This window comes from Puma concolor, chromosome B3 (assembly GCF_028749965.1).
Source record: "Puma concolor isolate L17-30 chromosome B3, mPumCon1.1.hap2, whole genome shotgun sequence".
In the NCBI taxonomy this organism is placed as follows: Eukaryota; Metazoa; Chordata; class Mammalia; order Carnivora; family Felidae; genus Puma; species Puma concolor.
In genome coordinates this window covers 68,205,937-68,231,517 of record NC_141672.1, presented here as the reverse complement: position 1 = coordinate 68,231,517, position 25,581 = coordinate 68,205,937, and the positions used below count along the sequence as shown (strand labels likewise).

The 25,581-nt window shown below is 39.9% G+C and overlaps 1 long non-coding RNA gene across 1 annotated transcript in view; it reads right to left on the bottom strand.

Annotated features, from left to right (window-relative positions):
* LOC147580035 (uncharacterized) overlaps positions 1-25,581 on the bottom strand; it is a 101,894-nt gene that overhangs the window by 40,055 nt on the left and 36,258 nt on the right. The window contains exon 2 of the long non-coding RNA XR_015252452.1: positions 20,990-21,043. This is a non-coding gene — a long non-coding RNA (uncharacterized LOC147580035). The remainder of the gene's footprint in view (positions 1-20,989; positions 21,044-25,581) is intronic.

Sequence of the window (25,581 nt, the reverse complement as noted above, 5' to 3'; positions counted from 1 at the left end):
TTTAATAGCATTTTACCCACAGTAGAACTTCTTTCAAAATTGGAGTCAATCCCCTCAAACTCTGCCACTGCAACTCCAAAACTTTTGTTGTCATTTCAACAATCTTCACAATGTCTTCCTTCACCATGAGTAGATTCCATCTCAAGAAACTACTTTCTTTCTTCATCCTTAAGAAGCAGCTCCTTGTGTGTTCACGTTTTATCATGACATTGCAGCAATTCATTCACATCTTCAGGCTCCACTTCTAATTCTAGTTCCCTTTGCTATTTCCCCATATATACACTTACTTCCTCCACTCAAGTCTTAAACCCCTCAAAGTCATCCAGGAGGGTTGATAACAACTTCTTCTAAATTCCTGTTAATAATGCTACTCTGACCTCTTCCCATAAATCACGAATGTTCTTTTTGGCATCTAGAATCCTTTCTAAAAGGATTACTACTTAGGGGCGCCTGGGTGGCATGGTCAGTTAAGCACCTGACTTTGGCTCAGGTCATGTCTCATGGTTCATGGGTTCAAGCCCCCCATCAGGCTCTGTACTGACAGCTTTGAGCTTAGAGCCTGCTTCAGGTTCTGTGTCTCCCTTGCTGCCCCTCCCCTGCTTATGCTCTATCTCTGTCTTTCTCTCTCAAAAATAAATAAACATTAAAAAAAAAAAGGATTGCAATTTAGTTTTCCCAGATCCATCAGATGAATCACTGTCTATGGAAGCTATTACCTTAAACAATGTATTTCTTCAGTAATAAGACCTGAAAAGTCACAATTACTCCTTGCTCCATGGGCTACATAATACATGCTGTGTTAGCAGGTATGAAAACATTAATCTTATTGTACATCTCCATCAGAGTTGTTGGGTGACAAGGTGCATTGTCAATAAGAAGCAATATTTGGAAAGGGATTTTTTTTTTTTGAGCATTAGTCTTAACAGTGGGCTTAGGATATGCAGTAAACCATGTTGTAAACAAATGTGTTACCATCCAGGCTTTGTTGTTCCATTTATAGAGCTCAGGTAATATAGACTTAGCATAATTCTTAATGGACTGAGGATTTTTGGAATGATAAGTGAACCCTGGCTTCAATTTAAAGTCACTAGCTGATTAGCCCCTAACAAGAGAATCAGCCTATTCTTTAAAGTTTATTTGCATAAATAATAGCTAAAAATTTCTGAAAGCGGGGGACAACCAGGCTCAACAATCACAGAGAGTTCCAAACAAGATGAACCCAAGGAGGCCCACATATGACACATAATAATTAAAATGTCAAAAATTAAAGATAAAAATAGAAGTTTTAAAGCAGCAAAATGAAGCAATTAGTTATATACAAGGGAAACCCCATAAGGCTATCAGCTGATTTTTCAGCAATAACGTTGAATATTATCATACTAGTCCCTTCTGGCCTGCAAAGGGCTAAAAGGTAAAAATCTTTGGTAAAAGTACCAAGAATACTCTAACCAGCAAGGTTACAATTCATAATGGAAGGAGAGAAAACCAGTGTCCCAGACAAACATAAGTTAAAAGAGGTTATCACCACAAAACTGGCCTTACAAGAAATGTTAAAGAAACTTCTTTAAGTGTAAAATAAAAGGTAATAATTAGAAATAAGAATATTATGAAAGGACAGAAGACTCACAAAACAAAGAGATGTAAAATATACAACATTACACATTAAACATGGAGGCGAGGGGTAAAAATGAAATTCTTTTAAATGTGTTAAACTTAATGTGTCAACTTAATATAGACTGCTATATACTTAGGATGTTATATATGAACCTCATAGTAATAACAAATGAAAAACCTAAAATAGATACCCAAAAAATAATGAGAAAGCTGAGCGTAATACTAAAAAAGTCATCAGTTACCAGGAAAGAGAGCAAGAAAAGAGGAAAGGAACAGAGAAGAACTACAAAAGCCACCAGAAAATAATTAACAAAATGGCAATACCCACCAATAATTACTCTAAATGTAAATGGTCTAAATGCTCCTATTAAAAGACATAGGGTGACAGAATGAGTACAAACAAAACAAATAAACAAAAAAACCCCACAAGACCCATATCAATATGCTGCCTACAAGAAAACAATTTCAGACCCAAAGACATACACAGATTGCAAGTGAAAGGATGAAAAAGGATATTCCATGCAAATGAAAGTGAAAATTAAAAAAAAAAAACAAAAAACACGGTATCAAAATACTTGTTTCAGACAAAATAAACTTGAAAACAAGACTAACAAGAGATGCTTGGATGGCTCAGTTGGTTTAGCATCCGACTTTGGCACAGGTCATGATCTCACGGTTTGTGGGTTCGAGCCCCATGTCGGGCTCTGTGCTGACAACTCGGAGCCTGGAGCCTGCTTTGGATTTTCTGTCGCCTTCTCTCTCTGCCCCTCCCTTGTTCGTTCTCTCTCTCTCTCTCTCTCTCTCTCTCTCTCTCTCCTCACAAAAATAAATAAACATTAAAAAAAAAGAAAGAAACAAAACAAGACCAACAAGAGCAAAGCATACTACATAATAATAAAGGGATCAATTGAACAACCAAATATAACATCTGTAAATATTTATGCACCCTACATTGGAGCACCTAAATACATAAAGCAAATCTTAACTGACATAAAAGGAGAAATTGACAATAATACAGTAATAGTAGGGGACTTTAACACCCCATGTACATCAATGGATAGATTATCCAGGCAGACAATCAATAAGGAAACAATGTCTTTGAATGACACATTAGACCAGGTGGACTTAACAGATATATACAGAATATTCCATCCAACAACAACAGGACACACATTCTTTTAAAGTGCACATGGAACATTCTCAAGGATAGATTACATGTTAGGCCACAAAACAAGTCTCACTAAATTTAAGAAGATGAAAATCATATCAAGCATCCTTTCCAACCACAATGGAATGAAACAAGAAATCAATTACAAAAAAAAAAAAATAACTGGAAAAACACAAACACACGGAGCTAAGCAACATGCTACTAAACAACCAATAGGTCAATGGAAAAAATCAAAGGACATCAAAAAATACTTGCAGACATATGAAAATGAAAACACGATGGTCAAAATCTTTAAGATGTAACAAAAAACATGCTAAGAGATTATTACAGCACACAGACCTACCTCAAGAAATGAGAAAAAACTAAACAATCCAATCTTACACCTAAGGGATCTAGAGAAAGAAGAACAAAGCCCAACGTTAGTAAAAGAAAGGAAATACTAAAGATGAGACGGGAAATAAATGAAATAGAGACTAAAATAAAATTTAAAAAGATCAATAAAACCAAGAGCTGGTACTTTGAAAAAATAAACAAAATTGATAAACCCTTAGCCAGACTCATCAAGAAACTAATAGAGAGGACTCAAGTAAATAAAATCAGAAATGAAGAAGTAACAAGCAATACCACAGAAATATAAAGGATTTTAATAAAATACTACCAAAAAATATATGCCAATTAATTGGACAACCTAGAAGAAATGGATAAATTCCTAGAAACATAATCCTCCAGAACTGAATCAGGAAGAAATGGAAAATCTGAACAGACCAATTAGTAGTAATGAAATTCAATCAGTACTGAAAAAACTCCCAGGGGTGCCTGGCTGGCTTAGTAGGAAGAGCATGTGACTCTTGATCCCGGGGTCATGAGGTCGAGCTCCATGTTGAGTTAGAGATTACTTACATACATACATATGTACATACATACATACATTTAAAAAAAACTTAAAAAAAAATACTCTGGAGCACCTGGGTGCTGGCTCAGGTCATGATCTCACAGTTCATGGGATCAAGCCCTACATCGAGCTCTGTGCTGACAGCATGGAGCCTGCCTGGGATTCTCTGTCTCCCTCTCTCTCTGCTACTCTCCTGCTCATGCTCTCTCTTTCTCAGTAAACTTTAAAAACATAACAACAACAACAACAACAACAACAACAACAACAACCCACTCCCAAACAAAAGTCCAGGACCAGGTACATTCACAGGTGAATTCTACCAAATATTCTTTTTTTTTTTTTTTAAGTTGATTAATTTATTTTGAGAGAGAGAGAGCAAGTGCAGGAGGGACAGAGAGAGAGGGAGAGAGAATCCCAAGCCGGCTCTGCAATGTCAGTGTAAGGAGCCTGATGTGGGGTTTGAACTCACAAACCTGTGAGATCATGACCTGAGCCGAAATCAAGAGTCCAATGCTTTATCAACTAAGCCAACTAGGCACCACATACCAAATATTCAAAAAAGAGTCAACATGTGTTCTCCTCAAACTACTCCAAAAAACAGAAAAAGAAGGAAAACTTCCAAATTCATGCTATGAAGTCAGCTTTACTCTGATACCAAAATCAGATAAAGACTCACTAAAAAAAGGAAACTACAGACCAACATCCCTGAGGCTATGGATGTAAACATTCTCAATAAAATACTAGCAAACTGCATCCAGTACATTAAAAAAAAAAAATCATTCACCATGATCAAGTGGGATTTATTCCAGAAATGTAAGAATTGTTCAATATCCCCAAATCAACGTGATACACGTTAACAAAATGAAGGATAAATAAAAATCATATGATCATCTCAATAGATGCAGAAAAGCATTTGACAAAACCCAACATCTGTTTATGATAAAAACTCTCTATAATGTGAGAGACATAAGGGCCGTATATAAAAATTCCATAGCTAACATCATGATAAGTAGTGAAAAACTGAGCACTTTTCCTCCAAAATCAGGAAGACAAGGATGTCTACCCTCACTTTTTAAAAAATGTTTATTTATTTATGAAAGAGAGACAGCGCGAGAGCACATGAGTGTGAGTGGGGGAGGGGGAGAGAGAGGCAGAGAATCCCAAGCAAGCTTGCACTATCAGAGCGGAGCCCAACATGGGGCTCCAACGCATGAACCATGGACTCATGACCGAGCCGAAATCAAGAGGTAGGCACTTAACTGACTGAGCCACCCAGGCACTCCTCAGTCTTGCCACTTTTATTCAACATAGTACTGACAGTCCTAGCCACAGTAATCAGACAAGAAATAAAAGGCATTGAAATTAGTAAATAAGTAAAATTGTCACTATTTGCAGATGACATGATACTATACAAAGAAAACCTTAAAGACTCTACCAAAAAGCTTTAGAAAGCTTTTAAATAAATTCAGTAGTTTGGGGATACAAAATTAATATATAGAACTCTGTTGTGTTTCTATGTACTAATAATGAAGTAGCAGAAACATTAAGAAAACAATTCCATTTACAATTGTACCAAAAAGAGGGTCACCGGGGTGGCTCAGTTGGTTAAGCATCCGACTTCAGCTCAGCTCATGATGTTATGGCTGGTGAGTTCGAGCCCCGCACTGAGCTCTCTGCTGACCACATTGAGCCTGCTTCAAATCCTCTGTCCCTCTCTTTCTGCCTCTCCCCTGCTTGTACTCTGCCTCTCTCAAAAATAAACAGGGGCGCCTGGGTGGCGCAGTCGGTTAAGCGTCCGACTTCAGCCAGGTCACGATCTCGCGGTCCGTGAGTTCGAGCCCTGCGTCGGGCTCTGGGCTGATGGCTCAGAGCCTGGAGCCTGTTTCCGATTCTGTGTCTCCCTCTCTCTCTGCCCCTCCCCCGTTCATGCTCTGTCTCTCTCTGCCCCATAAATAAATAAAAACGTTGAAAAAAAAATTTTTTTAAAAATAAATAAATTAATTAATTAAAAAGAATAAAATACCTAGGAATAAACTTAACCAAGGAGGTGAAAGACCTGTACTCTGAAAGCTATAAAACACTGATAAGAGAAACTGAAGATGAAACAAACACATGAAAAGATACTTGATGCTCATGGATTGGAAGAATTAATATGGTTAAAAGGCCCATACTGTCCAAGGGTGCCTGGCTGGCTCAGTCAGTTAAGCAACCAAATCTTTTTTTTTTTTTAATTAATTTTTTTTAATGTTTATTTATTTTTGAGAGAAAGACTGAGGAAGAGTGTGAGCGGGGGAGGGGAGATAGAGAGAGGGAGACACAGAATTTGAAGCAGGCTCCAGGCTCTGAGCTGTCAGCATAAAGCCCAACACAGGGCTTGAACTGACAAACGGTGAGATCATGACCTGAGCCAAAGTCAGACGCTTAACCGACAGAGCCACCCAGGTGCCCCATCAAATTCACCTGTAATAAAAGCCCTAGTTTGGGATTCATCCCATTGTTACAGTTCACGACAGATCACAAGTTCTGATATTTATTCTGGAAACATGGTCATATAAGCCATAACCATAACAATTGTACGAATTAAAGAACACAGAATTACGTATGACTTGTTAAAGAAAAGACACATTTGCCATAACCTCAAATGATGAGTATCATATCAACGTTGAAAGACATTATAAACAGAAGAAACCACAGTAGCAAACACAGAGAGATAGGAGAGTATGGGCACACTTAAGGAATTACAGGTAACCTGTTTTGGTTGAAGGGTCGTATGTAGCTGAGATTTTGTTTATATTTGGGAAATATTGAAAGGGAAGGCAGGAAACTTTAATTTGGGAGCAGATTATGGGAAATCCCCAAATCCTGAGGTAAGTTATTTGTGTTTAAATCCACATGTATAGTGAAACTATTGAAACTTTTTGCACAGGCACATGGCATGATCAGGGTGGGCTGCCAAAATGAGTAATTTATGACAATGTAAACTTGAATTGGAGAATGTGAAAACTGGACTCAAAAAACATGAGTTAGGGAGGAGAAGCATATATTGGGTTGATTATAGTTTATACCTGGTTTCCTTACATAATCATTAATAGCATGTTATTTCAGTCTCAAAAATATTTTGGCCTGGATGATAAATTAATACATTTCCCAGTTAGGATACATTTTTTAAACATAATTTATTGTCAGATTGGTTTCCATACAACACCCAGTGCTCATCCCAACAGGTGCCCTCCTCAATGCCCATCACCCACTTTACCCTCTCACCCGCCTCCCATCAACACTCTGTTTGTTCTCAGTATCCAAGAGTCTCTTATGGTTTGCCTCCCTCCCTCTCTGTAACTTTTTTTTCCCCTTCCCCTCACCCATGGTCTTCTGTTAAGTTTCTCAAGTTTCACATATGACTGAAAACATATGGTACCTGTCTTTCTCTACATGACTTATTTCACTTAGCATAATACCCTCCAATTCCATCCACGTTGCTGCAAATGGCCAGATTTCATTCTTTCTCATTGCCAAGTACTATTCCATTGTATATATAAACCACATCTTCTTTATCCATTCATCAGTTGATGGAAATTTAGGCTCTTTCCACAATTTGGCTATTGTTGAGAGTGCTGCTATAAACATTGGGGTACAAGTGCCCCTATGCATCAGCACTCTGGTATCCCTTGGGTAGATTCCTAGCAGTGCTATCGCTGGGTCATAACGTAGATCTACTTTTAATTTTTTGAGGAACCTCCACACTTTTTTCCAGAGTGGTTGCACCAGTTTGCATTCCCACCAACATAACGAGAGGGTTCCCATTTCTCCACATCCTCACCAGCATCTATAGTCTCCTGATTTGTTCATTTTAGCCACTCTGACTGGCATGAGGTGGTATCTCCATGTGGTTTTGACTTGTATTTCCCTGATGAGGAGTGACGTTGAGCATCTTTTCGTGTGTCTGTTGGCCATCTGGATGTCTTCTTTAGAAAAGTGTCTATTCATATCTTCTGCCCATTTCTTCACTGGATTATTTGTTTTTTGGGTGTGGAGTGTGGTGAGTTCTATATAGGTTTTAGATACTAGCCCATTATCCGATATGTCATTTGCAAATATCTTTTCCCATTTCGTTGGTTGCCTTTTAGTTTGGTTGATTATTTCCTTTGCAGTGCAGAAGCTTTTTATCTTGATGAGGTCCCAATAGTTCATTTTTGCTTCTAATTCCCTTGCCTTTGGAGATGTGTCAAGTAAGAAATTGCTGCGGGTGAGGTCAAAGAAGTTTTTTCCTGCTTTCTCCTCTATGGTTTTGATGGTTTCCTGTCTCACAGGAAATGGCCCTTTATCCATTTTGACTTTATTTTTGTGTATGGTGTAAGAAAGTTTCATTCTTCTGCCTGTTGCTGTCCAGTTCTCCCAGCACCATTTGTTAAAGAGACTGTCTTTTTTCCATTGGATACTCTTTCCTGCTTTGTCAAAGATTAGTTGGCCATACATTTGTGGGTCCAATTCTGGAGACTCTATTCTATTCCATTGGTCTGTGTGTCTGTTTTTGTTCCAATAGCATACTGTCTTGATGATTACAGCTGAAGTAGAGGCTAAAGTAGTAGTAGTAAAGGCTCAAGTCTGGGATTGTGATGCCTCTTGCTTTGGTTTTCTTCTTTAATTTTACTTTGGCTATTCGGGGTCTTTTGTGGTTCCAAACAAATTTAGGATTGTTTGTTCTAGCTTTGAGAACAATGTCGGTGCAATTTTGACTGGGATTGCACTGAATGTGTAGATTGCTTTGGGTAGTATTGGCATTTTAACAGTATTTATTTTTCCTATCCATGAGCATGGAATGTTTTTCCATTTCTTTGTGTCTTCTTCAATTTCCTTCATAAGTTTTCTATAGTTTTCAGCATACAGATCTTTTACATCTTTGGTTAGGTTTATTCCTAGGCATTTTATGCTCCTTGGTCCAATTGTGAATGGGATCAGTTTCTTTATTGCCCTTTCTTTTGCTTCATTATTGGTGTATAAAAATGCAACTGATTTCTGTTGTATTCATGTATCAGTTCTAGAAGACTTTTGGTGGAGTCTGTCAGGTTTTCCATCATGTCGTCTGCAAAAAGTCAAAGTTTGACTTCATCTTTGCCAATTTTGATGCCTTTGATTTCCTTTTATTGTCTGATTGCTGATGCTAGAACTTCCAACACTATGATTAAAACACAGTGGTGAGAGTGGACATCCTTGTCATGTTCCTTATCTCAGGGGGAAAGCTCTCAGTTTTTCCCCATTGAGGATGTTATTAGTTGTTGGTTTTTCATAAATGGCTTTTATGATGTTTAAGCATGTTCCTTCTATCCTGACTTTCTTTTTTTTTTTTTTTAATTTTTTTTTCAACGTTTTTTATTTATTTTTGGGACAGAGAGAGACAGAGCATGAACGGGGGAGGGGCAGAGAGAGAGGGAGACACAGAATCGGAAACAGGCTCCAGGCTCCGAGCCATCAGCCCAGAGCCCGATGCGGGGCTCGAACTCACGGACCGCGAGATCGTGACCTGGCTGAAGTCGGACGCTTAACCGACTGCGCCACCCAGGCGCCCCTATCCTGACTTTCTTGAGGGTTTTTATTAAGAAAGGATTAAGCATTCAAATCTTGATTTCAACAATACAGAGATTCCTCAAAAAGTTAAAAATAGAAATGCCACACGATCTGCTTGTTTCACTACTGCGTATTTACCCAAAGAAAATGAAAACTATTAAAAAAGAACAGATGGAGAATAATTTCAGCAGATAGATGAAAATTTTAAGTGAAATGGAAATTCTATACCTAAGAACATGATATGAGAGACGACATATTCCTTTAGTGGGTTTATCAACACACTAAACACAGCATAGAAAAGATTTAGTGAACCTGAAAATAGATAAATAGAAATTATCCAGACTGAAGCACCAAGAGAAAAAGATTGAGGGGGGAAAAGAACATGTTGAAGATACTGCGAAATAGTATCAAATAGAAGTAATTGAAGATGCAAAAGGAGAAAAGATAATGAGACAAATTTTATTTTTACCAAAATTCATGAATCACAGAACCAAGAAGCTCAGAGAGCCCCAAACATAATTAAATACACACACACACACACACACACACACACACACACACACACACACACAGAGTCAAACTGTTGGAAATCAACATTAAAGACAAAAGCTAGACAGCAACCAGAGAAATAAGAAACATAACATAATAAGGAAGAAAGCAAACTTTTTCTCAGAAAAAAAAAAAATGAAAACCAAGAGATAATAGATGTGACATTGTCTTACAGTACATAAACAAAACAAAAAAAGGTTAGTTCAGAATTTTATGCCCAGCAAAAAAAATCTTTAAAAAATAATAATTAAATAAAAACTGTTTTAGACAAACAAAGAGAATGCACTATCAGATCTGGTGCACTATGAATATTAAAGGATGTTCTTCATGCAGAAAGATTGAAACTAGATTGAAATTTGGATTCATACAAAGGATTGAAGAGTCCTGAAGGTGGTAAAAAGTGGAGATAGATTGTTTAAAGTTTTTCTTTAGATTTTTAAAAAAGATTATTAATTGTCTAAAGCATAATAACTATGTATTTTAAGGTTAATAACATATATAGACGCAAAAAGTAAATCAACAGCACAAAGGATGGAACAGAGGAAATTAAACTATATGGTTATATATTATTTGAAGGCTAAGATGAAAAGTTAAGATGTATATTGTGAACCCAAGAGCAAAAACTTAAAGAAAAATACATGTAACTAATAAGCCCATAATAGAGACAAATGGAATTATTTAAAATACCCAATAGGGGCGCCTGGGTGGCGCAGTCGGTTAAGCGTCCGACTTCAGCCAGGTCACGATCTCGCGGTCCGTGAGTTCGAGCCCCGCGTCGGGCTCTGGGCTGATGGCTCGGAGCCTGGAGCCTGTTTCCGATTCTGTGTCTCCCTCTCTCTCTGCCCCTTCCCCGTTCATGCTCTGTCTCTCTCTGTCCCAAAAATAAAATAAAAAACGTTGAAAAAAAAAATTTAAAAAAAAATAAAATACCCAATAAACTTGAAAGAACAAAGGAAAAGAGAATAAAAGCAAAGAAGAGATGGGATAAGTGGAAAACTAGTAAGATGGTAGATGTTAATCCAACCACAGCAATGATTACATAAAACATAAATAATCTAATATGATTAAAAGGTAGAGATTGTCAGATTGAAAGAAAAGGCCATCCACAAGGATGTCACTTTAAATATACAGACATAGATATATTAAAATTGAAGAATGAGAAAACATAGGCTTTACTATGTGAATACTACTCAAAAGGAAGCTAGAGACATTACAGAAATATCAAAGTTAACTTCAGAGTATTTCCAAAGGTCAAGAGAAGGCTTATCTATGGATAAACAGTTCACCAGTGTTCCTTTTTCTCCACATACTTAGTAACACTTGTTATTTACCTTTTCAATACTAGCCATTCTGACAGGTGTGAGGTGATAGCTCATAGTAGTATTTATTTGCTTCTCCCTAATCATCAGGGAAATGCAACTTTTCATGCATCTGTTTGCCATCTGTATGTTTTTGGGAAAATGTCTATAAAGATCCTCTGCCCATTCATCAAGAAGACCTAATAATCCTAAATATCTTTGTGCCTAATAGCAGTGGCTTCAAGTTATGTAAAGGACAACTGACGGAACTAAAAGGAAAAATATACAAATACACAACCACACCTGGGAGAGGATATTTGCAAATGACATATCCAATCAAGGATTAGTATCCAAAATATATAAAGAACTTATACCAGGGAGCCTGGGTGGCTCAGTCAGTTAAGCATCTGACTTCTTCTCAGGTCATGATCTTGTGGCTTGTGGGTTTGAGCCCCATGTCGAGTTCTGTGCTGACAGCTCAGAGCCTAGACCCTGCTTCAGATTCTGTTTTTCCCTCTCTCTCTCTCTGCCTCTCCCCCAGTTGTGCCCTGTCTCTCTCTCTGTCTCTCAATCTCTCAAAAAAAAAATGAACATTAAAAAAAAAAAAAGAATTTATACCACTCAGCACCCAAAAACCAAATAATCCAGTTAAAAAATGGGCAGAAGACATGAACAGACATTTCTACCAAGATGACATACAGATGGTCAACATATACATGAAAATATGCTCATCATCATTTATCAGGAAAATGCCCATCAAAACTACAATGAGATATTACTTCACACCTGTCAGAATAGCTACAATCAATGCCACAAGAAATAACAGGTGTTGGCGAGGATATACAGAAATGTGAAACCTCATGCACTGTTGGTGGCAATGCAAACTGTTGCAGCCACTTTAGAAAACTATATGGAGGTTCCTCAAAAAGTTAAAAATACAGCTACCCTATGATTCACTATTATACTAATGGGTATTTACCAAAAACTACAGTAACACTAATTCAGAAGTATACAAGCACCCCTATGTTTACTGCCGCATTATTTACAATAGCAAGACTATGAAGTCTTGCCATTTACAACAGCATAGATGGAGCTATAGAGTATAATGCTAAGCAAAAAAATGTCAGAGAAAGACAAATACCTTATGATTTCAGTCATGTGGAATTTAAGAAAGAAACAAAAAGTGAACAAGGGAGAAAAAAAAGAGACCAATCAAGATACAGACTTAACTATGGAGAGCCAAAGGAGAGGTGGGAGGGATGGGTGAAATAGGTGATAGGGATTCAAGAGTACATTTCTGATGAGCACTGAATAATGTATAGAATTGTTTAATCACTATATTGTACACCTAAAACTAATGTAACACTGTATGTTAACTATACTGGGATTAAAATTAAAAACTTAGTAAAAAATAACTTAAAATTTAAATTAGGGGTGCCTGGGTGGCTCAGTTGGTTGGGCATCCAACTTCGGCTCAGGTCATGATCTCACGGTTCATGGGTTTGAGCCCCACATCAGGATCTGTGCTGACAGCTCAGAGCCTGGAGCCTGCTTTGGATTCTGTGTCTCCCTCTCTCTCAGGGCCTTCCCTCTCTCTCTCTCTCTCTCTCTCTCTCAAAAAGTAAATAAACATTAAAAAAAATTTTTTTTTAATTTAAATTAAAAAAAAAATGGAGTCAGGGGGCCAGAAAGGGGAGCTTTCATGTCTTACCATTCCATGGCCTTAACTGCAAGAAGGCAGATTTTCTCCTTGCCCAGCAACAAGTTTAGCCAATTAAAAAATACCACAACTTAGCCAATGAGAAACTGTCCCCACTCTGAACTCCCACTTTCCTCCAATGGACTTTCATTCAAAGAGCCCCTCCCCACTTCCTCCTTTTCTTTATAAGATATCATTCGCTCTCCAGATTTACCTGTGGTTTGCAGGGGCTTGCATGTCCTAAATTCCAATTCCTCTGCTATTCCAGACTAAACCCATTTTACTGGTAAAATAACTGACTGTTTTACTTTTAAGTCAACACTAACCATGAGCTATTGGAAACTGAAAGTTTAAAACAGTTTAAAGCACATTATAAAACATGAGAAATTACAAGTACCTTAAGATACAACTACAGCCCTGTGATGAACTCCATGCTGACAACACTAAGCCTGCTTGGGATTCTCTCTCTTCCTCTTTCTCTGCCCCTCCCCCACTCTTGCTCTCTCACTCTCTCCCAAAATAAATAAACTTAAGAAAAAAAAAAGATACTACTACAGAACTACTAAAATGACTATCATTAATATGACTGACAGTGCAAAGTGCTGTTGAGGATGCAAAGCAACTGGAACTTTCATACTTTGATTATAACATTGTACGTTTCCATAAGCACTTTGGAAAACAGTTTACTGGTTTCTTATGAAGTTTTACATATATTTACCATATGACCCAATCAACTCATTCCCAGGTATTTACCTAAGAAAACTTTATGTCCATAGAAGAACTTGTACATACATGTTCATAACAGCTTTATGCACAATAGTAAAAAAACAAAACAAAACAAAACAAACTGGAAAGGAACCAAATGTCCATCAACTGGTAAATGGCTAAACAATTTGTAATGTAACCAAATATTAGAATATTACTCAACCATAAAAAGTAATGAATTGGTATCCTCTACAACAAGGATTAACCTCAAAAGCATTATGCTAAGTGGGAAAAAAAAGACACAAAAGCCTCATATTGTATGATCCATTTATATCCGTGTTTGGGAAAGGCACAACTCCAAAGACAAAAAGTCAGATCAGATCAAGGCTGGAGACAGGGAGAGGCAATTGACAAAGGGGCACAAGGGAACCTTTGGGGGAAACAGTCTATATCTGGTGGTATTGGTTAAACACTTGAATACACTTGTCAAAATATCACTCAACTATAAACTTTAAAAGAGTTCACCTGATTGTAAATCATACCTCAGTAGATGATGGAGGAAGGAAACTGGACAGCTCATTGCATCTCTTGGAGAACCAAGTTTGGAGGCTACACAGCCAGCATAATGCTAAACATAATGAGAGGGAGAGAGAGAGGAGAGAGAGAGAGGTGCTGAGAGAGAAGCGGAGGTGGGGGAGAGACAGAGAGACAGCCAATACTGAACTGGACAGCTCACAGCATCTCTTGGAGAGTTGGAGAACCAGGTTTAGAGGCTATACAGCCAGCAGCAAAGCCCAAAATCATGCTGGGGAGACAGCAAAGTAAAATCATTACCTCTGCTGGGCAGGGACACCACAGTCTCCACCACCACCCTGAACCAATACTCTTGGCCTTGACCCTTGGGTGCTTGCCCCTGCTGCCTCTAGAAACCGATGGCTCCATCTCCAGAAATGGATTGCTTGAGGTCCCAGCTTCTTCATGTCACTCTTTAAAGTCTGGAGTGATGACAACTGATTGGCAGAGCCCAGGTCATATTCCTATTCTTTAATTGCAAGGGATAAAGAAAGTACGTATCACTTTCAGCTTCTACAGTGGGGACACATTCTGCATCATAAGGTAGGGAACTCCTCTAACAGGGGAAGCGGGTTCCCTACCATCTCTCCAACATCATTATTTGCTGAGTAGCCAAGAAGAGTGAAAAATGTCCACTACACCTCCCACATCATGACTCTGATTAGGAACTCTAAGTGCTTATAGGATAAAATCTGAACTCTTGTATACACAGCCTGACCCTTACCTCAGTGACCTTTGGCCCAGTGTCCTTAAGATACTGTGTCCTGAAGATTCTCTCTGAACAAATGAGTCAAGTTAAGACCTATCTGAAAATCCTCACTAAGCCAAGAAACACAGAAATGAGAGACCCTCAGATCCCAAAGGGGCACAAGATCAGGTCCATCCAGTCTAAGCCTGGAGTTAAGACGATAATGTGGCATGTAGTTGAAATTTGTTGTGAAATGCTTCTTACTGATAACTTGCAAAGTCAACAACGAGATTGGAGATTCTAAATTACTCTCCCTGCAAACAAACAAATGAAATGTAGCTAACAGATACAATTGACCTGAAATAACTGCCTTAATTTTATTTCTGTCCCCTCTGACTGAGCCAGGCAACTCCATGAGCCATGAAAAACGGGCATCGCTGGGCAGAGAACCTGGAGATGGTGGCCCTAGAAACCCCAAATCCCTCTATGGAGGACAGACCCCAGAGTCTCCCGCATTTCCCTCAGGCTGGGTCACTGATACTTCCGCCAGGTACAATTTCACCGCCGGACCGATTCCGTTTCACCTGGTCCTCCAGTCAGCCTTGTATTTATCTGTGTTTAGACATTCTTCCTTCTGCAAAGCGTCTTCACAGTAAGTTATTCTGCCTTCCTTGTTTAAGATGGCAGTGTGCCCTTTGCTCTCTTTCATCTTTGCTTTTTCCCTCTACAGTAGCCTTCTGAGAACATAAGGTTTTTGAATCCATTTGTGGATTTTTAAAATTTTGATCCCATTTTTAAGGCTTCTTGAAATCTGTAACAAAGGCCCTCACTCCCCCAACACATATTGTGTGGCGCCCTCTTTCCAGGTGGGCTTCAGTAATGCAGATCTCAACTAACCCACAGGCTACTGAGCGTGGAAGCTGATGGCCAAGAGGCAGTACGAAAACTGAACTCGCAAAGACAAAGTGGCCCAGGATAAAGGAGTCACGGTGGGCATCCGGAGACGCCCAGGGCACCAGATCGGGAGCTGGAGGGCTGCTCTAAGCACTCACCGCGCCCCATTCCATCTTCAACACTGGGGTGCTGGGGGCTGCCTCACCAGTTCACCCCTGTCTGTGGGCCTCCTAGGGCCTGACAACAGCTCTTGGGGCAAGAGAGAGGATCCAGCACACCCAGCTCCCAACATACGTTCCTAAGAGCTTTCAGAGCAGAATGTTAAAATTTTTTTTTCTTTTTCCACAAGAGAGAAAGGCTGAAGTCATTAGCAAAGGAAAATCCCAAGAGACATCACTGCTTTCCCAAACAACCTCTCTAGGCTTGGGAACACGTACCGTTCCCGTTTTGTACCCAGGGAGAAAAACTTTTTATAACCTTACAAAAAAGTTACATAAACAACACTATCCCCTTTGTTGGTTTCTTTTTTTAAAAGGGATTGTTTTGAAAATAGATAATTTTACTGATCCAGGAGCCAAGAATGGTTGCTCTGTCTTGAGGAGCGGTTGGACGCCCCTTCTGGAAGGATTGTTTGTTTGCCTAAGATTATGCATGCTGGCCAGGGGCAGCCAGAAGAGCTGCTGCAAGTGCTCCCTCAGGATTGGGCACAGTGGCACCTGCAGGGCTTGTGGGCCCTGCTCTCAAGGAGCACCAGCCAGCTCACTCACCCCCTCACTCGGGATTTCCTCAAATCAAAGGTCTCCCTCACTGAGGATACAAAGGCAGATGGGAGTGGAGGGCCGAGAATGTCTTTACAGGCAAGCGAGCAAGGAGATAGATGACACACAGAAAAGGAACACACGCTTTGACAGTGTTGAGAAGCAAGCAGGCAAGGGCAAGGAGTGGAGAAGAGAAAAGGCCAATGGCCAGGTAAAACTTAACAGGCTAGAACTAATTGTTTGAAGCTGTTATTTCCAGTGAAAGGAGTTAACAAACAAACAAAAAGATAAAGAGAGCTCCAAGGGAACAGCGGCTTAAAACAAGTATACTCCTCTGAGCGCCTGGTTGGCTTAGTCGGATAAGCGTCCAACTTCAGCTCAACTCATGGTCTCACAGTTCTTGAGTCTGAGCCCCGCATCGGGCTCTGCGCTGACAGCTCACAGCCTGGAGCCTGCCTTGGATTCTGTGTCTCTGTCTCTCTCTGCACCTCCCTTGCTTGTGCTCTGTCTCTCTCTCAAAAATAAACAAACATTAAAAAAAAAACAAAAAAACCAAAAAACAGGTATACTCCTCCACAGGAAGTTCGTTAGGTCTATTTCTACATTCCCTACTCAGTCTCAAGCAGAGGGGTCAGACTCACCAGAGGAAATGGTTCCAGAATCCATGCTGCTCTGATGTACAGTTACTAGTATGCAAAGTAATAGGATACAACGTGGTGAGAGGGGAACTTGAACCATTCAGAAAGCTCATGCATGTGTATATAAATTTGCCTAAAACAGAAGTCAAGAAGCTATAAATGGATGCTCCTCCATCCAAAAACATGGAACAATTAGTTCTGATAGAGGACCCAAGCTGAATTTCCTTCAAGCAAGAATGCCTCCCACACATGTGCTTTGTGACGCAACTCTCTGAGAAACAGCTCTCCTACTACAACCCAAGCCGCTGGGGTTTGAGATTCTCCTCTTTAATTGTGGCCACTCCAGAAGAGCAGTTTTCATATTGATGTTATTCTTTAATAGAAGTGTGAAAAGCCAATCTTTGAAGAGTCATACATTGCTTATAATACCACACAACATTTTTGTTTCATGTTCAATTTTTTTTTACACAATACCACTTCAACAATAGTCAAAACCTTCCCTTCAATACTGAAGCTTCACAGAGTCAAGACTTGTTCACTACCCTGCTCCCAGGGCCTCATGGAGGTGCTCAATAAATATTAGATGAATTACCAATAATGGGAACAAACATACACCAAGCTAGACTATTTCCACTTTCTGGATAATGCCCTCTCAGCAGACACGATCAGCAGAGTCATGCTCTGAACAGAGGGGAATGCTTTCATACTGGCACAGCAACATTTAAAGAAGGAGCTGAGGGTTTCTATTTGTTGATTTACAAAAACACATCGATTTTATTCATTTTGAGCCGAGAATCAGCCTGGGAACATGAGAGGAGGCAGAAATGTGGGCATGTTGATTTCCTGAGAGACGGTGCCAGTCAGCAACTCCCGCACCCCAACACAAGTGCATTCTTTGCTATTTTTCTTGGAACACCATGAGAGTATGTAGAGAGTCTGTCTTATCAGCTTCCAGGTGTAGGCAGTCCACGAAGCCACTTCAAAGAGGAAAACGGGGAGGGAGAGGAAGACCCGAAGTAATGGAACCCAGGATATGCCTGCTGGGGCAAGAACCTTTTCAGATACAATCCCGCCCCCTGCAACTCTCCCATTATTTCCATGTCACCTAGGCTTCCCACTGTTCCCTTGGATTTTTTTTTTTTAACGTTTATTTTTGAGACTGAGAGAGACAGAGCATGAACGGGGGGAGGGTCAGAAAGAGAGGGAGACACAGAATCTGAAACAGTCTCCAGGCTCTGAGCTGTCAGCACAGAGCCCAACGCGGGGCTCGAACTCACAGACCGCGAGATCATGACCTGAGCCAAAGTCAGATGCTTAACTGACTGAGCCACCCAGGCGCCCCTGTTTCCTTGGATTTTTAAAAGACCCTTAGTAACCCACATAAGGAAGGGTTTCGTTTACCCTCATAGAGGAAACAACTGGAAACTAATAGGCTGCACTACTTTTTCTCACTCCATCAAATGTATGTTAACTCTTTGTGATCAAAACAAGAAAAGAAAAACAAAAGTTTTCCAATATAAAGCAGATGTGCCTTTTAGGAGGATTTTATACTTACATGGTGTTTAAAAGGCCATTTTATGCTGATCTGAACTTCCAGTTCTAAGTCAGGGAGATGAAAAGTACAGCATACAGAATATAGTCCCTAATATTGTAGTGACTTTGCATGGTGATACATGGTGATTGCACTTATTGTGAGCATTGCATAATGGATATAAATGTCAAATCACAATTCTGTACACCTGAAACTAATACAACACTGCATGCCAACTAGACTTCAGTTAAAAGTAAATTTTTTACAAAAGAGAGGAGGGGTTCCTGGGTGGCTCAGTCAGTTGAGCACCCAACTTTGGCTCAGGGACTGATCTCATGGTTCGTGAGTTCAAGCCCTGGGATTGGGCTGTCTGCTGTTAGCACAGAGCTTGCTTCAGATTCTCTGCCCCTTGTTCTCTCTCAAAATAAGTAAATAAAAACTTTAAAAAATATATAAAAAAAGAGAGGAACCTTTTTTCTCTTCCACATACAGTGAATCAGCTGGGGAATGAAGGCACGTTTCTCTTTCCTGTCCTCTCATATTTGTTTTGGTCCTTATTTCTTCTACCATTGCCACTGATGCACTGGGTTCTCCCTGGGGTCTGCACTTCCGAACATATTATTTTTCAAACATTCTTTAAGTGGCTGTGCCCTTTCACATGGAGAGAAAACCGCTTTTGCAGCCTTCTCCCCAACTGCTTCAAAATCTACAACAACCGTCTGAAAACAGCATTTTCCTTGCTATGTCAACAGAATCCAGTCTAGCAGCAATTCACATGTGGTACTGAATCTTGAGCTGATGATTCCCACGTGTGAGGTATTGCTGAAATCTACTCTCTTGAGTTCTCAGACCTACTTTGCTATTTTCTGCAGGGTTGAGAGGAGTACCTCATGCAATCTCGCTTAAATTCTCAGAAGGCACTAGAAGTCATGCCCTTTTCCTCTCTAAAATCCCAGGAAAAGGTCTCCTGGATTAGTTTCTCACTGTTTCTGGTTGAGAAACATTCTGTAGCTTCCGACAACAACTTAGCTGGGGTGATAGGATCTTTGCTATGTAACAGGTAAAGGAAAATAAGGAGCAATATCAAGGCTTTATGGAAATTTTTAACACCATTTGCAGAACTCGACTTTGAGATCTACTAATTAAATTTGTTCATTCGTTCACACATCCATTCACACATATTTTGAGTGCATATTCATTGTCATACACTGTTTTGGGGTCTGGGGAACAGCTTCTATGATTCATTTGGCAGCGTAAAAATATTCCCCAGCACCGTCTGATTGCATGTGTGAAATTTAGAGTGCTCTAACTTCATCAATACAACAACAGTGTGGCGTAAGAGATTTTATTTAATAAACACTATGCCATCTCCCTCGGGAGTACAAATTTGCACACTCCACACACTGGGAAAACAGCCTTCTCCTTAACCTACCCAGATCATCAGAATACTCCAAAACTGTCCTGTTTTGTTGACTGCATACTAAAAAACACAAACAACGGATCCAGGCCCATTTGGTGTATCAGCTTGGTAACAAGGACTGAAGCCTAAGGCCGGCTATAGCCACAAAGCACACAGCTCAAGAAAGGACTCGGCCAGCGATGCTTTCTGGTAATGCAGAGCTAAATGGCGCCGCAAAACTTTGCCACACAGGCAGTATACTGTCCAAAACACATGGGTCATCCAAGAAATATGAAGCCAAATTAAAAAGGCCAGAATTCCCTTTGAAAGGCCAGCAGACAGCATGGCGCCAGCCTGGCATCAAGCTCCAGACCAACATCAACTTCTATAAATCAGGGGTAGCATCTAACCTCTTCTGCTGCATGGTAAAACCTGGACCTTCCACCGATGCCAACAACTGACTTGTTCAGCAGTTCAAGTAGTGTCACCTGAATATTAAATACCAGGACAGATCCAAAGTCACGGAGGTCCTGCAGTGTGATTGGTCTGCCAAGGTTGAAGCTATATCTATCATAGTGCAAGTCCACAGACCCGATAGCCATGACACCAAATTGTACCAGCAGTGGCCACTGGGGGGTTATTGGCCCGGAGAGGACACGAGGCAGACTTCGGAGTGGTGGTTATAGAAGACACACACACACACACATACAATTTCTAACTGGCACAGCACCAATTTCACATGAATTGCTTCTTAGAGAACTAGAAAGTTTGGGTTGGGTTTCTTGGTAAAATTTTTTGGAGGGTGGACAAATCTTAACTTCTTACTCTACTAATACCATTATTCTACTAAATACCTCCCCGTCCTCCTCTACACCTCACTGAAACAGTGGATGAGTGAAAGCAAACACTGAGACAAACCAACAACAGTATTATCAACTCGTGGACAAGTACTTAAACCCATATCTCTGCTTTATGATATTTTTCCCCTAAGGAAACTGAAAAATAGTCATGCACTTACTGTAACAAAGAATTCCTTTCCAAGTTTCCATGTCTTCACCCAAAGGCTCTTCTGCTAGATAAGGGCAAAGGAAAGAGATTTAAAACTAAGCCAGGCTGAACTACTTTACTGATGAGGCATTCCCAGTAAAGCCTGCAACCTATAATATTTAATTGTAAGTTACAAACTAGGAAATTAAAGACTTTCAGCTAGCCCAGTGTTTCTGGGGAGAAAAGAAAGCACACTAATTAAAGACATAAAGCCTGATTGTATTCAGGTGCCGTACTGAGGAATTGCAATCCTTAATCAAAAAGTGAGGGGAGGGGGGTATATTTTTTAAAAAAACATTCCAAAAGAAAAATGTTAAGTACAGAAAAGAGATGGGGAAAATGGAAAAACAAGTTCACAAGTTTGGTGCTTTCAACTTGTATTGAATTCTTAATTTTGAAAAACAAAAGTATGATATTTTGTTACATAAACCCCCCAAATGATAGCAATGATAATCTGTAAGTTCACAGCAAAAATTAATGGTTATCAAAGGTAACTGTGAGCTATAAATTCCATCGGAGCTCATCCACCCCCACTTTATAGATGAAAAAAACAAAAGTTAAATCAATGGATTAGAACAAACCACGGGTGACGCCATGCTGTTGTCAAGCAAACAGAGCAACCCTAACAAGGCACAGAACTGGAGGATCTTTGAGATAGCCTCCCCACTATACTGGCTTTGCCTTCCTTCCAAAACTACATCTGGTTTGTGGAAGGCTTGAAGATGGTCCAGGGAAGAGAACAAAGTTCCTGCAAGAATGGAAAGAGGGGCCACAAAGAAAGATGAGAAACAAATGGAAGTAAATACACTGAGGTTGCTGGGAAATGGTTTCTCCGGGGTCCACCTAGGGTAAAGATATACCTCTTGATGCGCGTAAGGAATTTTTTCACCATCCTAACTATCATTAAGGGGATACTTCAGAAGCATCAAGCACACTCACATTGTGGAGCGACCATCTCTACCGCCCATCCACAGAACTCTTTTCATCTGGCAAAACTGAAACTCTGTATCCGTGAAACACTAACTCCCCATCGCTCCCTCGCCTGGCGGTGGCAACCAACAGTCTACTTTGTATCCTACGAGTTTGACCGCTCTGGGTACCTCGCATAAGTGGAATCATACAGTATTTATCCTTTGGGGACTGGCTTATTTCACTTAGCATCACGTCCTCAAGCTAAAGAATTATTTTTAAGAAGATATTTAATAAGTATTAGCTGAGGATGCTGACCAGCTGTTTTCCATCTACCATAAGGACAAAGAAAACAGGAGAAAATGAGTTTAAACGGCAAGGGTAGAAAAAGCTGTCAGGCGCTGGAACAGAAACTCTTAAAGGAAAAACTATGCTTTTCCTTTAACCCTTATGGAGGTGCTGTGAACAATATGTTAACATATATTAAGTTGGTGTTCCCTTATGATAAAATCTCTTAAAATTATGAAATTAACTCAACAAGTCCTAACTGAACCTCTGATTATAATGGCATGGGAACTACCAAACAGAATATATTGTCCTTTCCCTTGAAATAATACAATTTACCCCAAGCAACAATGTACCTTTCTTCAAATTCTTAAGGTATTTTACATTTTTACCATAAACCAGGGATGACAAACAGCTATTAACTCAAGCATCAATTTTTAGAAACTGTTAGAGACTGCCTAAAGCCTGTGATGAATTCTGAGCCCAAGACTAGGCACACACACACACACACACAAAAAAACCATTGTGATTAGTTATTGTTGTTTGTCATGGGTCAGGAAGAGACAAACAAGGGTGAGTGTCATATTCTGGCCATTCCTGTCAAAACTCTTCTACTTTGTTATGCCTTATTGATTGCTTACCGCTAATCACTATTTGTTTCTATTTGTCTCTCCAGCTAAAATGTGCTTCACAATAGTCATCAGTACTGTATCTTCTATTTACTTACTTAGCATCCCCACAAAATAGCGTAATATTAAGAACTGTATAAACACAGGCACCTGGGTCGCTCAGTTGGTTGTGCATGTGACTCTTGACTTTGGTTCAGGTCATGATCTCACAGTCCTGGGATGGAGCCCTTCCTCAGGCTCTGTGCTGAGGGGCTGAGGGTGGAGTCTGCTTAAGATATTCATTCTCTCCTCTCTCCCTCTCTCTCTCTCTCTCTCTCTCTCCCTCTCTCCTTTCAAAAAGAGAGAGAAAGAGGGAGAGAGAGAACCATTTACATAATAATGAGACAAACAGTTAAGGAGAAGGTTTCTGGACAAATGGCAGAGTAGGAAGCACCAGGAATCTTTCTCCTCACCTGGACAACAATTGCACTGACAGAATCTGTCTGATGTAACCATTTTGGAACTTTGGAGTCTATAGAAGGCTGCTACTTCCAGGGGAAGACTTAAATGGTAAATAGTAGTTAATTTCAGAGTATTTCAGCTCTTATCACAGTAGCAACCATCCCCCACCCTCAGCCATGTGTCAGGCAACTGTGCACATGTTCCTGAACCAGCTTGCACACAGCTTGTGGGAGTTAGATCAGGCAAAAGGACCCTGTGTTCCAAATATTGGGGGGCGGGGGGAGGGCGGTGTGTTCCTGGATGGCTCAGTCAGATAAGTGGCCGACTTCAGCTTGGGTCATGATCTCACAGTCAGTGAGTTTGAGCCCCACATCGGGCTCTGTGCACACAGCTCAGAGGATGGAGCCTGCTTCGGATTCTGTGTCTCCATCTTTCTCCGCCCCTTCCCTACTCATGCTCTGTCTCTCTCTTTCTCTCTCTCTCTCAAAAATAAACCTTAAATTTTTTTTTTCAAATATCAGGGATCTGTGCATTAATCGCTCACTTCTGATTGCTGCAATTCTGATCACAGAGGTACAAAGAGGGGGGGCAGCCCTTGTTCTTGGACCTCCCCCATTACTGGAAGGCCTCCTTCCCTGCAGCTGGAGTGATTCCCAGGGGATTTAAAAGGCTAGTGTCCTCCCCCCAATTTCCATCATTTTTCTTTTTTATCCCTTTTGAGAACCAGACATTGCAAACTAGGATATTCAAAATCAACTGTATATATGGGGATGATTAGAAAGTGACTACACATGTTCAGGGAAAGCTTCAGAAAAACCTCAGAAGACGTTGAGACAGAAAGTGGCTGAGAGAATATTTGAAGAAATAATGGCTGAAAACCTCCCAAACTTGATGAAAAACATGAGTATAAACCTCCAAGAAGTTCAGCGAACTCCACATAAAATGAACTTGAAAAGATTCATACCAAGACACATTATAATCAAACTGCGGGAAGACAAAGACAAAGAAAGACTCTTGAAAGCAACAAGAGAGAAGCACTCCTCACGTTCAAGGGATTCTCAGTAAGATTGTAAGTAGCCTTCTCATTAAAAACTTTGGAGGCCAAAAGACAGCGGGCCGATATATTCCAAGTACTAAAAGAAAAACGAACTCAACCAAAGAATCTTCTATCTGACAAAACTGTCCTTCTATAGTGAAGGAGAAATTAAGACATTAGCAGAAAAACAAAAACCGAAGGCATTTATTACCACCGGACTTGCCCTGAAAGACCTGCTTGAGGGAGTCCGGGAGGGTGAAACGAAAGGACGCTAGCCAGAAACTCCAAGTTGTATGAAGAAATGAAGATCTCGATAAAGATAGATACATGGGCAATGATGAAATCTAGTATTATTGTAACAACTTTTGTGACTCCACTTTCTCTTTTCTACATGATTTAAGAGAATAATACATTTTAAAAATGTTGTCTAAAAGACAGTATTATTGTAACTTTGGTTTGTAGCTCCACATTTTGTGTTCTACATATTTTTTATAAGTATTTTTTTAAGGTTTACTTTTTGACAGAGAGCATGAGCGGGGGAGGGGCAGAGAAAGAGGGAGACAGCCCGGGGCAAGCTCCGGGCTCCGAGATGTCAGCACAGAGCCCCACGCGGGGCTCAAACTCACAAACCACGAGATCATGACCTGAACAGAAGATGGATGCTTAACCAACTGGGCCACCCCGGCACCCCTGTGTTCTACATATTTTAATGGTCTTACAAGAATTTTTAGGTTTTGTTTTGGGGAACACAATGTGGAAAAATGTAACTTTGTGACATTGACAACTGAAAGGGATAGGAATAGAACTTACAGGAGCAGAGTTTTTGTATAGTATTCAAGTGAAGCTGGTATAAATTCAAGTTACAGTGTTATAACTTTAGGATGCTCAATGTAAGCCCCATAATAACACAAAGAAAATAGCCATGGAAAATACACACAACTAAATGAGAAATTTAGACACTTCATTAAAAAAAAAAAAAAAGCAACACAAAAGGAGACAATAATGCAGGAAATGAGGGATAAAAAAAACTCTAAGCATATACAAAACAAATATCAAAATGACAAAAGTTAGTCCCTTCTTATCAGGAATTATTTTACTTTATTTTATTTTATTTTATTTTATTTTATTTTTATTTTTATTTTATTTTTGAGAGAGAGACAGAGAGAGAGAGAGAGGGAGCCAGGGAGGGGTAGAGGGAGAGAGAGCGAGAATCTCAAGCAGGCTTCATGCCCAGAGTGGAGATGATGCAGGGCTCTATCTCAT